This window comes from Nyctereutes procyonoides, unplaced genomic scaffold (assembly GCF_905146905.1).
Source record: "Nyctereutes procyonoides isolate TBG_1078 unplaced genomic scaffold, NYPRO_anot_genome, whole genome shotgun sequence".
Lineage (NCBI taxonomy): Eukaryota > Metazoa > Chordata > Mammalia > Carnivora > Canidae > Nyctereutes > Nyctereutes procyonoides.
In genome coordinates, this window is record NW_026575046.1 from 44,989,803 (window position 1) to 45,003,837 (window position 14,035).

A 14,035-nucleotide genomic window follows, 5' to 3' on the forward strand; every position below is an offset into this window, starting at 1 on the left:
GACGCGAGCTCCCCCCTCTCTCCGCTCGCCGCGGGCTGCTGGGGATTGTAGTTCTCCGGGTCCTGACGCCGCGGTCTTGGCCGGCGGCTGTGGGCTCGGACTACAAAGCCCAGGATGCGTCGCGGTCCCTCCTCTGAGGCCCCTCCGCTTCCGGAGATCGCCTCAGCGTGGTCCCAGAGAGAAGAGGGAAGGGCCTCAGTCACGCCAGCGGCGGGGCGACCAATGGTGGCCGAGGCGGGCGGGCGTGCGTGCGGTAGGAGTCGGGCTCAGGAGAAGGGCAGGGCCGTCGGCGCGGGGACCGTCCTGACTGTTGTGTGGGTCGCGGACTTCCCCCGCCGCGGAAAACCTGGCGGCGGCCTCGTGGAGGGCGCCGAGGGCAGGGCTGTGCGCCGGAGTTGAGGCCGGCCCTTGAGCGCCTGTGTGAATCCGGGTCCTGCGCGGCGGGGCCCCCCGGCTTGGTGGAGGCGCCTCGAAAGTCGTTGAAGTTGGGGTAATGATAATAATGGCAGTGGGAACAGTAGCCAACGTGTATCGGAAGTCGCCATGGCCTAGGCACCCTGCTAAGCACATTTTACGGAATTAGTTCAACTGACCGACCTCGTAAACTGCCTTACAATCGTCATCATTCATCTTGAAGATGAGGTGGGAGCGGAGAAGTAAAAAAAAAAAAACAAAAAAAAAACCTGCGGGGCGCTCGCCCTTTGCCACAGTTCCGGCCTTCCAAAGGGGAAAGTTTCCAGGGAAGAAAATTAGACGCTCCAGTTCTCACAGCAAAGACCCCCTTTCCCCAGGCCTCCTAGATTCTGAACTCCCCTCCCCTCCCCTTCCCTTCCCAGGATTTATACATTTATTCGTGAGAGACACGCACGGAGAGGCAGAGACACAGGCAGAGGGAGAAGCCTGCGGCCGGCCTGGGTGCCAGGGCCCCAGGGCCCCAGGGCCCCGGGGTCACGCCCTGAAGGCGGCCGCTCAGCCGCTGAGCCACGCAGGTGCCCCACGCTGAGTTTTCAAGCTGGAACAAGAAGCGATGGCATTGCGGACCTCCTCCTGGCCTCTGCTCCACATTTGTCCCCCAGTAAGTTGACCAGGAATTCAGTGACTCTGGCCACCATTCAGATAGTTTGAGAATTGGCCAAGGACGATTGAGCGTTAGTGCCCCTGCCTTGTGGAGGACGAGACAAGGATTGGGAATATGGCCAGGAAGGGACACAAACTACCAGGGCGCGGGTACTGAGAGCTGGCACTTTGCAAGGTGCTTTCCTTAACTTTTGGATTGAATCCCCACAACCACTCTGAAGTACAATGATTAAGAACTCCAAATTTGAATTTACATCTTGGTCCTGTAACTTGTCAATACGTTTGGGCAAATGACTTCATCTCTCTGATTCTCATTGGAAATAATAGTGCCTACATTCCATGGGATTGGGATAGGGATTAGATGAGAGCCGGGGTATAAAGTGGTTAACTCATTACGTGTTTTATATATATATATATATTCTGCTTCATTCTTTAAGTTAGAGCAAATGATGATCCTGGAGTGAAAGGTCTCCCAACCAAGGTAGTGATGGAGGAGGAGGGCCTTGAACAAAGATGATTGTGGTGGTGATGATGGTTTGCCATTTATTCCAGGTAAAGGAATTGGAAGAGGAGGAACAACTCCTTTGGGTAGAGGTGGCACTGGTAGAGACAATGGTGGGCATGGCCCTCTATCTGCCTGTAGATGATCAGTAAGTGATGACTATGTCTATTATTGCTATTGTTTTCCTAATTATAAATATGAAGAAAGGTTATCCGTGCTGTTTGGCTAAGGTAATTATTTAGGATTGGACCTCAGGTCTGATTGGTACTTTGTGGTTCCTTATTTTGATTATTTTGACCCCAAGTTCCACATTTGTTGTTTAGAAATATATTTTTATTATTTTTATAGAAACATTCTTTTGAATTCCCTGATGTGTGACCTCGTAACTCTGAACTATGACTGATAGACTTAACCTCCTTTTCCTTTTTTTTTCCCCCCTCTTGACATTCTATCCCTTACAGAACTGTCGATACTCTCAAATGGTCCTGTTTGCCCAGTTTTATTGGTAAGAGTCATGATTTCTGATCGGACATGACTTCAAAGAGTGTTCAGTTGATCTAGTATGGGTTTACCCATTGCTTTTAGAAGTATCACATACATAACTGTCTTCGCTACCAGAATATATCTTTTGGTTATTTCCTTATTTCCTGTCTCTTTCTGAGGCATCAGCTTGGAAACCGAAGGGGAAGTGATAGGTGTGTCTTGTGTTAAGCTGGCCATGCACCGAGAGGTAGGAGAGATAGAAATGAGAACCCATAAGAATTTGGGTGAGTTTTGGACACAGGCACTTGTTAGTTTCTGTGACCAGAGAGATAAATGTACACGTGGATGACTTAGCTTAATTTAGCTTAAAAGTTAGGTTTACACTGATGATGTTATGTGCCAGAAAAACACAACTTTGAATAGTGAGAATTCTAGTCTTAGATCAGCTATGGAATTTCTGTGTGATCCTGGGAAAGTCCTTTCTCTTCTCTGTGTTTCAGATTACCCATCTTTAAAATGAAACAATAGAGATTTCTTCCATTTCTGATTTTTGAGATCCACTAAAATGTCTCTTTCAGGAACATTATGAGATGTATTCAACTGTGCTTTCCCTTAGGTTTTTTCCAGTGTTGTTGAAACTGACAGGTTATCCTGCTTCAATTTTTTTTTTTTTAAGATTTTATTTATTTGACAGAGAGAGAGCAAGAGACCACAAGCAGGGGCAGTGGGGGATGGAGAGGGAGCCCAATGTAGGGCTCAATCCCCAGGACCCCAGGATCATGATCTGAGCCAAAGACAGACACTTAACTGATTGAGCCACCTAAGCACTCCCTGCGTCAGTTTTTTGATCAGAAACTTTGTTCTACAAGCCCCTGTTGGCTGTCAGCCTAATCCCTCCCTCCAGTACTGTCTGGATAATTGCATTTTCTTTCTTCTCTAGCATGTCCTAAAAACCCCTCTCAGCAGAGCCAGTGTGGAGCTGGGGAGAGTACATTAAGGGGCCAAGAGACTGTCTTCCAGTTTCAATATTTATAGTTGACAAGACACAGTAAATTCACCCTTGCAAAGGAATAGAGGAGAACTAACACATCCTTATTTTGCTTTTACTGAATGGGTGTCCATGGAGGCAGGTGATAGATTGTACCTGATGATTATGAGGTCTCTTGGCATGATGTAAACACACACATATACCCCCTAGCGTCAAAGCTGAGACCAAGCTTGTGACAATGGATTCTGTCTCTAATTAGATGGTGGAGAATATCCAGTCAGTCCTTGGATCCACAAACTCAAGCCAACATCTCACTGTGGGAGGACATCATTTGTATGAGCATCATCAGCATTGCCATCATAATAGTGGAAGCACAATTTTATCCAAAAATGTTAACTGAGACTTAACTATGTTCTGGGCACTGGAGTACATGCTAGGAGGAGAAAGAGGTGAAAAAGAGAGAAATAATAATGAAGTCCACAAATCAGTGAACAAGAATAGGCTATGATAAATGATGTGAAAGAAGTAATCAGATTGATGTGCTAGGGCAGAGAAGGAAGGCTCTATTTTAGTTTGGGTAGTCAGAGAAGGCCTCTCTGAGAAGGTAGTGTATAAGCTAGAATTCTTGCAAATTTCTTGAGAAGACAGAGGTGTGACTGGCACTGGACATAGATTTGGCTTGAGGAACAGAGCAGTATATGGGCAGTTGAGAGTAAAGTGCATCGGAGTAGAGTGATTGGAGGTGAAGTTGGTGAAGTGAGCATGCTGGGCCTTGAGGACCCTTGGAAAATTTTAAGCAGGGTGTTGACATGTTCTATGATTTTAGGAAGCCACTCTGGCTGCTTTATGTAGAATGAGTGGATTGGAGAGGTGCCATGACTTGGAAATGGAAAGGCTAGTTACTCCAGGCACCTCCATCACCTTTCTGGCTCACAATGCAAGCAGTTACCAAGTCTGAGAGGCTCCAGGAGTACTCTAGGAACTGTGTGGGAACTTGAATCAGTGCGGTACAGCAGAGATGGAGAGCAGTGCTAAGATGAGAACTTCATACTGAGCTCCTACAGTATGCCAGGCACTGTGCTAGGCATTCAGGGTATGGTGAAGGATAGGACACCTTCCACCCTCCTGGAGTTTACATTTCAAGGGGGACAGAGAGAGTAAACAAGTAGACAGCATCCACCCACACAGAAAGCTGGCCTCCTCTTAACCCCCTCTTAGCCTGCATCCAACCAGTCAGTAAGTCTTCTCGCTGCTGTTCTCATCTTTCTTCCTGTCCAACCTCAATGCTCTCATCTAAGCACCAGCCTCCAGTCTCCCAAGTATACTCTTAAAGATCCTTCCTGCCTCTTGACTGGCTTTTCTCTATCTACCTTCCTTATTGATACCAAAGTGAGTTTTTTCAAAGGCTAACTGGACTGTATCATTTTCAGAGCTTAGAACCATATTTCTCCCCCAGTGTTGACCCTAGGATAAAATCCCAGCTCTTTAGTCTAGGATATAAGACCAATTATGACTGGCTGCTATAAACTTCTTTAGCTGCGTCCCTTGCATCCATGTATCCTCATTATAAGACAAAAATTGCTTATAGCAAATGGAGTACATGCTACTACCTGATGCTATTACCCCTTTTGCATGTGTGTAAGGCTCTCTTCTTGACTTCCCACTGAACATCTATTCATACTTTAAAGCCCAAACCAGAAATCCTCTCCTCTGGAAAGGCTTCCTTACCTCCATGCTACTTGCACAAGCTTTGCCTCTCTTTGCATAGTGATATAGTGATCTCTTTACTTGCCTGTCTCCTTCAGTACCAGATGAACTCTTTGAAGGCTAGGATTGTGATTTATTCTGCTTGGAATCCCCAAGCTTAGCATGGGGCCTTACACAGAATGCTGGCCCACAAATTAATAAATTGGATGAGTTTGGGTCCAAGTCCTTCAAAGACAGCCTGGTAACTCTCAGCCTTCTAGCAGCTTCCAACAACCAGTAATTATTGACAACAAAGGCAGATTAGTAGGAGTGAATCACTGTACTTTATGGGGTTAATATTGAAGAGAGTATGGCCTGGGAGCCATCATGTATTTCCTAACACTCTGTGCAGTCAGGTGCACCTCTAATTACAGCTGGGCCTCTTCCTGGGCCTGGGACATCTACAGGAGTATGTTTATCAAGGCTTTGACCAAGTTAGACTGGAGTTAAATGGTAAAAGCCAGGCATCACAATTTGGTAGAATTAGGTTTTGGTCTTTCATTCATTGTGCAACTTTGGAGTGGTAATTTTCCTCTCCATCTATGTCTTGGCCTCCTCATCTGTAAAACATGGATATAAAAGGCTCCCACGCCATTTGGCCTTTTTAAAGATGAAACGACTTCCTGCATCTAAGTGCTTAACAAAATAGCTGACGTATGGGAGCAAAAGGGTGGCCTTGCTGGTGACTATTAAAAAGACAAAGCATTCTTGCTGATATTTGAGCCTCAGTAGAAAGGTCTTCTTCCCACACTAGTGCACACAGGCTGATTTGGTTAGGGTGTCTGACTTTCTTATAAAACTTGAGTACTTTGTTCATAGCTTTTGTCATGAGTCTCTTTGTGTCACATTTAGTCTCAGCTTAGTCACACTCAGCTCAGAAAGTTCTCAGAGGGCAAGGACTCTGTTCTTTAATCCTCAACTGTTTGTCTCTCTTTTTAAGATTTTATTTACTTATAGAGAGAGAGCATGAGCAGGGGGAGAGGGAGAAGGAGACTGTTGAGTGCAGAGCCTGATATGGGGCTCGATACCAGGGCCCTGAGATCATGACCTGAACCGAAGGTAGATGCTTAACCAACTCAGCCACCCAGGCTCGCCTAATCCCCAGCTCTTAACACAGATTTCCTGGCCCATAGAAAGCTCTCACTGACTATCAAATGAATGAGAAACCTTTCCTACTGGCATGCTATGTTGCCATGGGGTGGGGTGTGTGTGTGTGTATAGAGGTACTATTTGGTGGGATTAGAAGTAAAAGTCGTGGTAGAAAGCCCATGGTAATGGAGAATGGTTAGGGACCTCTGCACCAATGAGATAAGAGACTAAGAGCACATAAGGACAGGCCCCTGCATCATAGGATTTTTGAGGCTGTCCCTGCCTTAGGCTGTGAGGCCAGTGTGTAGGATAAGAATAGTTTGCACAGCTCTACTTTCGAAATCAGGGCTTTGACAGAGCTTAGCCAATTACCCAGCAAGAATAGCTGGCTTTCTGGAGCTGAGAACCTTATGAAAATTCCAAAACTGGGAATAATCCAAAAAAAATTTTTTTTTTACTTACTTTGAAAAGCAGGATTAAAAAAAACCTACCCACCTTTTCAATATTCTCTTTATCTACAATATATATTATCAGACACTTCCTGTGCAAAAACCCACAGATGAGAGGAAGGAGCCAGGAATAAACCAAGTGCTTCACATGAAGTCATCCAGTGAAGGATAAGGAAGAGTAAAGAGTATAATGTGGTGGCCAGACTAGAGCAATGCTATGCAAAGTGTGGCACACTGGTGGATGCTGATCCCTGACTTTCTGTAGCTCCCAGTGGGATATGGAGCTTGCAGGAGAATGTATTTTCAACTGCTTCACTCACACACTGTTTCTAGTTTGGCTGATAATCTTTTCCTAGTAAGATACGCTCCATGAAGGTAGCACTTCATTATTTTATGTTTTGGCCCAAACTGTCACTGCCTTGGGCTTGGACCAGTACCAAATAGTTCACTGACCAGCTACTTTGAGCAACACAGGTCTAGAGCATGGAGTTTGAAATCAGACTTGATACTACTTAAGCAACTCCTCCAAGTTATCTGAACTTTGAATTCCAAATCTGGAAATCATTCTTGCCCAACGATGTTTTGAGCACACACAATACTCTAGGTACTGTTCTATGAGTTGAGGATATTGAAGTGACCTTGGCTGATAGGATTCATGCTTTCAAGGGGCCTAAAGATAAAGAAATGAGATAATCACAGTTTACAACACATGTTGTTAAGAAAGTCAACTAACTCTTTGATGAGTGAGTAACACATTGGTTGATTATGGAGTGGTTGACTTGAGAAGTTTAAGAAGGAGCCAGTTATACAAAGAACTTGGGGATGAGTGCTCAAGCAGAGAGAGGAGCATGTATGAAAGAAGGCTCTGAGGCATGTTGGGGAAACAAGATGTCTGGAATGGAATGAAAGAGGGAGGTAGAGGATAGGAAGGTGAGGTCAGAGAGGATCCAGTTCATGCAGGCCTAGTGGAACACAGAAAAGAGTTTATTTTTTATTTTTATTTTTTTTTTTCAGAAAAGAGTTTAGATTCCAATCTTAAAGCAATGCAAAAACATTGGAGGATTTTAAACCAGGTCATAAAGTTTCTTGGACATCATGTTAAAAAGTTTGGACTTACTCCAGAGAACAACAGAGACCCATCAAAGATTTAAAAGCAGAGGAGTGTCAGAATTAGAACCAGGTTTTAGAAAGTTTACTCTGGCTGTGGTAAAGGTAACAGCAGCTTATATAGGGCTCAGGCCAAGAGACCAGCTAGAGGAAGACATTCTGGCCATGGAATGAGTGGATAAGTGTAAGAGTGATTGATTTAATATCATTAACTAGACCACAAGCTTCCTTATGTCATGAGCCTCAACAACTCTTGCTTTTGATGTTTTACAGCACAAACATTGTGAAAGTCAATGTTTAATTCATATCTAATTAGTTGAATTGACCAGCTATCAAAGTCAACCTAGCGTCCCCATCCATTTTACAGAAGCTTAGTCATTGTGCACAGCATTGATCTTACCCATGATGTAGATGTCTGTCTCCTTTACCTAGTTCACTTCTTACCTGTTTATATGGATGCCCACTGATGCTGAAGTCTACAAGGTGATTCAGTTTTCAGCAGCAACTGAACTGGAGCAATTTCCATCCAGAACCAAATAAATGCCTAAGCTCTGTTTGTAATGTCTTCTTCGAGTCATCCAGCCACAGTCTGTTGCACAAGGCAAACTGGCACTTGGCCAACCTGCTTAATAGAATTGTCAGTGCTCCTACATGAGAGAAGACCTATTCATTACCAGAGGCTTTGCCAGCCAACATTGGCTCAATCAATAGCAAATAACAATGATGAGTAATGTTTATTGAGCAACTACTGTGTACCAGGCCCTGGGCCAAGGATTTACATTTCTCCTCTCATTTTAAACCTCACAACAATCTTATACAATAGGCATTCTTAATTAACTACATTTTATTTATTTATTTACTTTTAAATGTGTGGGTTTTTTTTTAAGTTCCATCGCTGTCCGTAACCGTCTAACCATGATGCCTTAACATGTGGAACGTGTGCTGTGGGGGCCGTCACTAACCTCTAACCCCCCGTGTCTGCATGAGCATGTGGTCTCCCCCAGTCCTTGCCCCCTCCGCAATCCCCGTGGCCCGGGGAGGTGTGTGGGATGTGCTGCTGCTGCTCCCCTGCCCGCCAGGGCCTAGCCAGCCCCCTCCCCTGGCCAGGGCAGTGGGGTGGCTCCAGGGGCTTGGGGAGAGAGCAGCTGAAAAAGAAACTTTTGGGGTTTTAGAGCAAAATTTAGAGGGTAAGTAATGTGGCAGGGTCTTCTGGGTTTGAAAATAAAATGATTTCTCAATCCCAGCAGTTCCAGAGGGCAAACTATTCTAAAACTGAAATGACCTTCAGCAAAGTTCACTACTTCATTAACCCTTTAAAACAGACAACATCCTTCTAAAGCACTTCAGACTGTGCTTGTCTGTCTTAATTAAACAACAGGATGTCCTAGTAGCCTGGAAAAGCACACAAAGTAGAAAGGACTTAAGTGAGCCAAAGAGATTTATGGTAATGGCTTTTTCCCCAAGAGAAGGAACTCCAGGAAGAATCATTTAAAAATTCCTCAATGTTTCTTAGAATCAGCCTGAACTAAAAGAGAAGGAAATAGTGCAAGGTAAAAAAAAAGAAAAAAAAGGGGGGGGGGGCTTTGGATTCCAGAATTTCTGTGTGCAGGAAGCAGGTTCAGAAACCACTCAGGGCAAACACAGTTTACATTTCATGGAAAACAAAGGCTAAATCCAGAAGGTAGAACCCAGAGCTCAGAAGGCAGAGCTGCAGAGAATCACTGAATAGAATTGGGTCCTAAGCAAGAAAACTATATTATAATTTTCCAATGCCCATCCCACCATTTTATGTTGGGTGTGGAAGACACCCTTTTTGTGATACAGATATAGATATAGTTATTTCTATATATCTATTTTTTTTAAGGAGGGAGGGAGGGACTGAGGGAGAGGGAGAGAGAGAATTTTTTTTTTTAAAAATTTTTTTTTAAAATTTTTATTTATTTACGATAGTCACAGAGAGAGAGAGGCAGAGACACAGGCAGAGGGAGAAGCAGGCTCCATGCACCGGGAGCCCGACGTGGGATTCGATCCCGGGTCTCCAGGATCGCGCCCTGGGCCAAAGGCAGGCGCCAAACCGCTGCGCCACCCAGGGATCCCAAGAGAGAGAATCTTAAGCAGGCTCCATGCTGAACACTGGACTCCAGACTTGATCTCACAACCCCGAGGTCATGACGTGAGCCAAAATCAAGAGTCAGATGCTTAACCAACTGAGCCACCTGGGCATCCCAATAATCTGTCTTTTTGTTCACATGTAGTCAGATCAAGAAGAACCATCCTTGAGCTGTAACAGGATCTAAACTCAAAGCACCTCATCCACACCTAGAAGTAATAAAGGCAAGGTCCTGGACTTCATTCCTGTCCCTAATAGCACAGTATGTTTGGGAGAGTCTTTTAATGAGACAACTACATTTTGAGTGAAAGAGGAACATAATTTGTGGTCAGAGGCAGACTATGGCAGTTTTAAAACCTGACCTCCCAATTTTTGACATCCCTACCATTTAAGAGTGGAGTCTGTCCCTTCCTTTCCATCTTGGCTCTGTAACTTCTTGATCAATAGAAAACAGCAGAAGTGGTAATATGCCACTTTCTGAACCAAGCCTTAAGAAATGAGCACCTTCTATTTCCTCTTTCTCACTTTGGGATCCCACTCATCAGGCTTTGAGGAAAGCCAAGGCCACAGGGAGAGAGGCCAAGGAACTATTATTATTATTAGCTTCCAAAACTAAATGGGATCAGGAGGAAAGTAGACACTAATGCCAATGTTGTAGTGCTGGCACTAAAGAAAGGAAAATCTACATAGCCCCCTTCCCTCTTCCTTCTCTGAGGCCCAGCCCAGTTTTGCCTGTTTAATTGCCATCAGTGACTTCAGCATTAACCAGTCTGTTGATCCACCCTGGAATGAGAAATAGGAAGGTTGTCCAGATCTGATAGTGCAGAGAAATCGGAGCCTTTCCGTAGCACTATTTACACAGGCCTCATCTGGGGGTTGAGGTTCAGGGCTTTGGTGGTTTATAGCTGGAACACACTTGTCATTACCTGAAGAGGAGGGAAAGGGTTCTGTTTCCAGTGGTAAGCACATAATTTCACAGTAGGGGGGCATTGGGCCTAGCAGTCTGATTTTGTGTAGAAACTAAATTTGCAAAAAAAAAAAAAAAAAAGAAACTAAATTTGCATGGCAAGAATATGACATCCATAGATTGTGTTAAAAGAACTATACAAGTATCTTAGTTTTCTAAAAGGCCTTTATTTATACTTTACATGAGTTTGGAAAAAAGTAAGTAGTTTATTTTAAATATATGTTCTATGATAATTTTGTTTGGAGTGGGCCTTCCTTTGGCACAATACTCTTAGAGACTGTGGGGCAAGACTTGTGTGATTCTGATTCTGTCTTGCCACTTTCTCTCTTGTGCATTTACCGGCCTTCTTCTGTTCCTGAACACCACATTCCTTTAAGGCCTTTCTACATGACTTTCCCTTTACTTAGAACATGCTGTATCTTAGCTGATGTGAGCTGCCATAACTGATTGGGTGACTTAAACAACAGAAACTTGTTTTTTATGGTTCTGTAGGCTGGGAAGTCCTAGGTCAAGGTGCTAACAAAGTAGGTTCATTCTGAGGCCTCCTCCCTTGGCTTATTGGTAGCCTCCATCTCTCTGTTCACATGGCCTTTCCTAGGTACAGGAAGAGTGGGAAGAGTAAGCTCTCTGATGTCTCCTCTCCTAAGGACACTAATCCTGTTGGATCAGAGCCCCACGCTTATGACTTCATGTAACCTTAATTTCTTCCTTAGTGGCTGTATCTCCAAATATAGCCACACTGAGGGTTATGGCTGTACTGTATGAATTTGAGGAGAGGGAAGACACAAACATTCAGTTTGTCATAACAGTCCTCACTAGGCCTAAGTTGATTTAGTTCTTGGCTATCTACCACACATCTCCCACTCCCCCCCCTTTTTTTCCCTGTCACTCACCGTCCTTTTCTGCTTGGTTTTTCTTCCTGCACTTAACACCACCTAAAATTATTTTACATGAAATGAATTGGGTTTATTTTCTATTTCTGCTTCTTCGATTAGTTAATGATTAAGTGAGCTAGGTTAAATATTCATTCAACAAATGTTTGTCGAGTGCCTACAATGTGCAAGGCGCTGGACTAGGTTCTAGGGTTGCAATGATGAAGAAAAGTATGCATACTCCCTGCCCTTATTTATATTGCTTACAGTCTTATAGGAGCATTTATTGAATACTTACTAGGTACCAGGTATGGTGCTGGGAATTTAACTTAGATGATCTCATTTGACCTTTATAAAAATCCTATGATCGGGTCCTATTGTTTCATTAATTTTATGAAAGGGAGCATTAGGTCCCATACGGATAAGCTACTTTTTCAAAGTCATTTAACTAATTGGAGCTTGGTCTTATAGTCTGGGGCCATGGCTGATGCTCTTGACCACTGTGCTAAACTGCATATGGAAGGCACAGTAGAGTACAGAGCACATTTGAGGGGATGAACAAAGTCACGTATGGCTGTAACTTCAACATCAAAAAGTATTCAAGGGACACCTTGGTTAAGCATCTGCCTTCAGCTCAGGACATGATCTTCTGGTCCTGGGATTAAGCCCCGCATCATGCTTCCTACTCAGCAGGGAGCCTGCTGCCCTCTCTGTGTCCCTCTGACCCTCCCCACTGCTCATTCTCTCTCTCTCTCTCAAATAATAAAATCTTTTCAAAAAGTATTCAATACTGATTATTCCCATTAACCATCAGAGTAATTAATTATAGGTGCACTATACTATAAACATGTTTGTATATAAAAACCTACATGCACAAGAATGATATTCTGAGGCATTAAGAATGTTATAAAAATCACTGCCACGAGATTCCTTTCCTTTAGAGTGTGTGATGGAAAACCTCTTGTGGGCTTTGAAAGCGGGCAGGGAGATTTGGAAGCAGACTGGGACTCAAATCCTTGTCTGTCATTTACTGCCCTTGGAACCTTGGGCAGGTTCTGAGACTGTTTTCTTAGCACTGAAATGGGAATTATAATACCTACTTCATAAAACATTAAAATATCCTTGCAAATAGAGGATACTTAATGGATGGTAGTTAGCTTTTATTTTATTATTTTCACAGTGCATTTATTTATTTATTTTTCATTTTTTTCACCGTGCATTTAAACTATAATTTAATTTTTAAAACTATTAACCTGTACAGAATCATCTCTGTTATGTAAAGTGAAGCCAACCTGGAAGACTGAGTTGTGTATCTGATCACTTGGAAGCAGCTATTTCTCCATCAGTTCCCCTGAATGCCTCAAGATAATCTCAGCAGTACTAGCTTTCCTTTCCCCTGGAAGGAGTGTCTTTGAGACCGGCAGTCTTCCGAGGTTCTGGGAGTCAAAGGAATCCAGGTCCTTGGCATACCATGTGTCTTTCTCTCTGCCTCTAGATTCAACAGGAAGGAGTTAGGGATTGGATAAGGAAGAAGTGAGAAGAGAGAAAAAGAAAAAAATCAAACATGAGTCCAAGTCATACCCAAGTCATTCCCACTGGAGACCCAGAAACTATCTTCCTCCCTTGGGCAGGACAGAAAGAATTAGAATCTTTCTGTCACTTGTCAGACCACATGGTGTCATGCTTTTGACTGTGGGTGTTTAGAAGGCTGTGGGTTGTGCTTGCTGAATATTCATTTTCACTTCTTATAAAAGTAACTTGCCTTTTTTTCTTTGGGAAACTAACCTTCTCCCACTCTTAGTACCTATTCCAGGTCCAGGTAAACCTGTAGGAAGGCCTAGCAATAAGCATGTTCTATTCCTCTGGCCACAGTGATTGGTTCAAGGCTAGCAGGATAACCCAAGCTGGGCCAATGAGGCTCAATTTCCGCGTTTTTATTGGCCTTCTTTCCCCTCAGGCATGCTACAACTCTGGGATAAAATCTGGCTTCTTAAATCATAGTCCTTTTTTTTTTTTTTTTTTAAATCATAGTCCTTACAAGAGCACATCCTGTTGGTAAAATATTGGATTATTTATACATATTACAGGGTAAATGATATATTCAGACACTTTACTCACAAACTCCCAAAATAGAAAGGGGGCTCAGTCAGTCTTAATATGTCTGGCAAGCCAGACTCAGGAAGGTTGGAGGGAGGGTGTGCAAGGCAGAGAGATACACCAGCATCTGACATGGTACATCCTGGCTGAGGAAGTTGAGCCAGGAATGTCCCCTTCCCATAGGCACCCCATTCTGACCCACAGTGGAAGGAGACCCTAAGCTTATTGCAGCCTCTGTGCTGGGATATCTAGCTATCTTCCCTGGGGATAGGTGAGAGGCTTACTCTTGCCACGATGCTTGCCAAATGTGCTGTGGTATTGCCATCTAGGGGCAGGGACAGCTACCACCTTGCCCAGCCCCACCTCTCCTTGTGTCTGCAGTCAGGCCCTTGCCAGGGGCCAAGGGCTGCTTCCATCACTGGACAGGGCAGGGCCAGAAAGGAGGTAGAGGAGGTGAGGTGCTGGGAGGCTCCAAGTCCCTGTTCATCCTTATTAATTTAATAGAACTTCCCCTATAAAACAAATTCAGAGATAAACTTTTAAAGAAA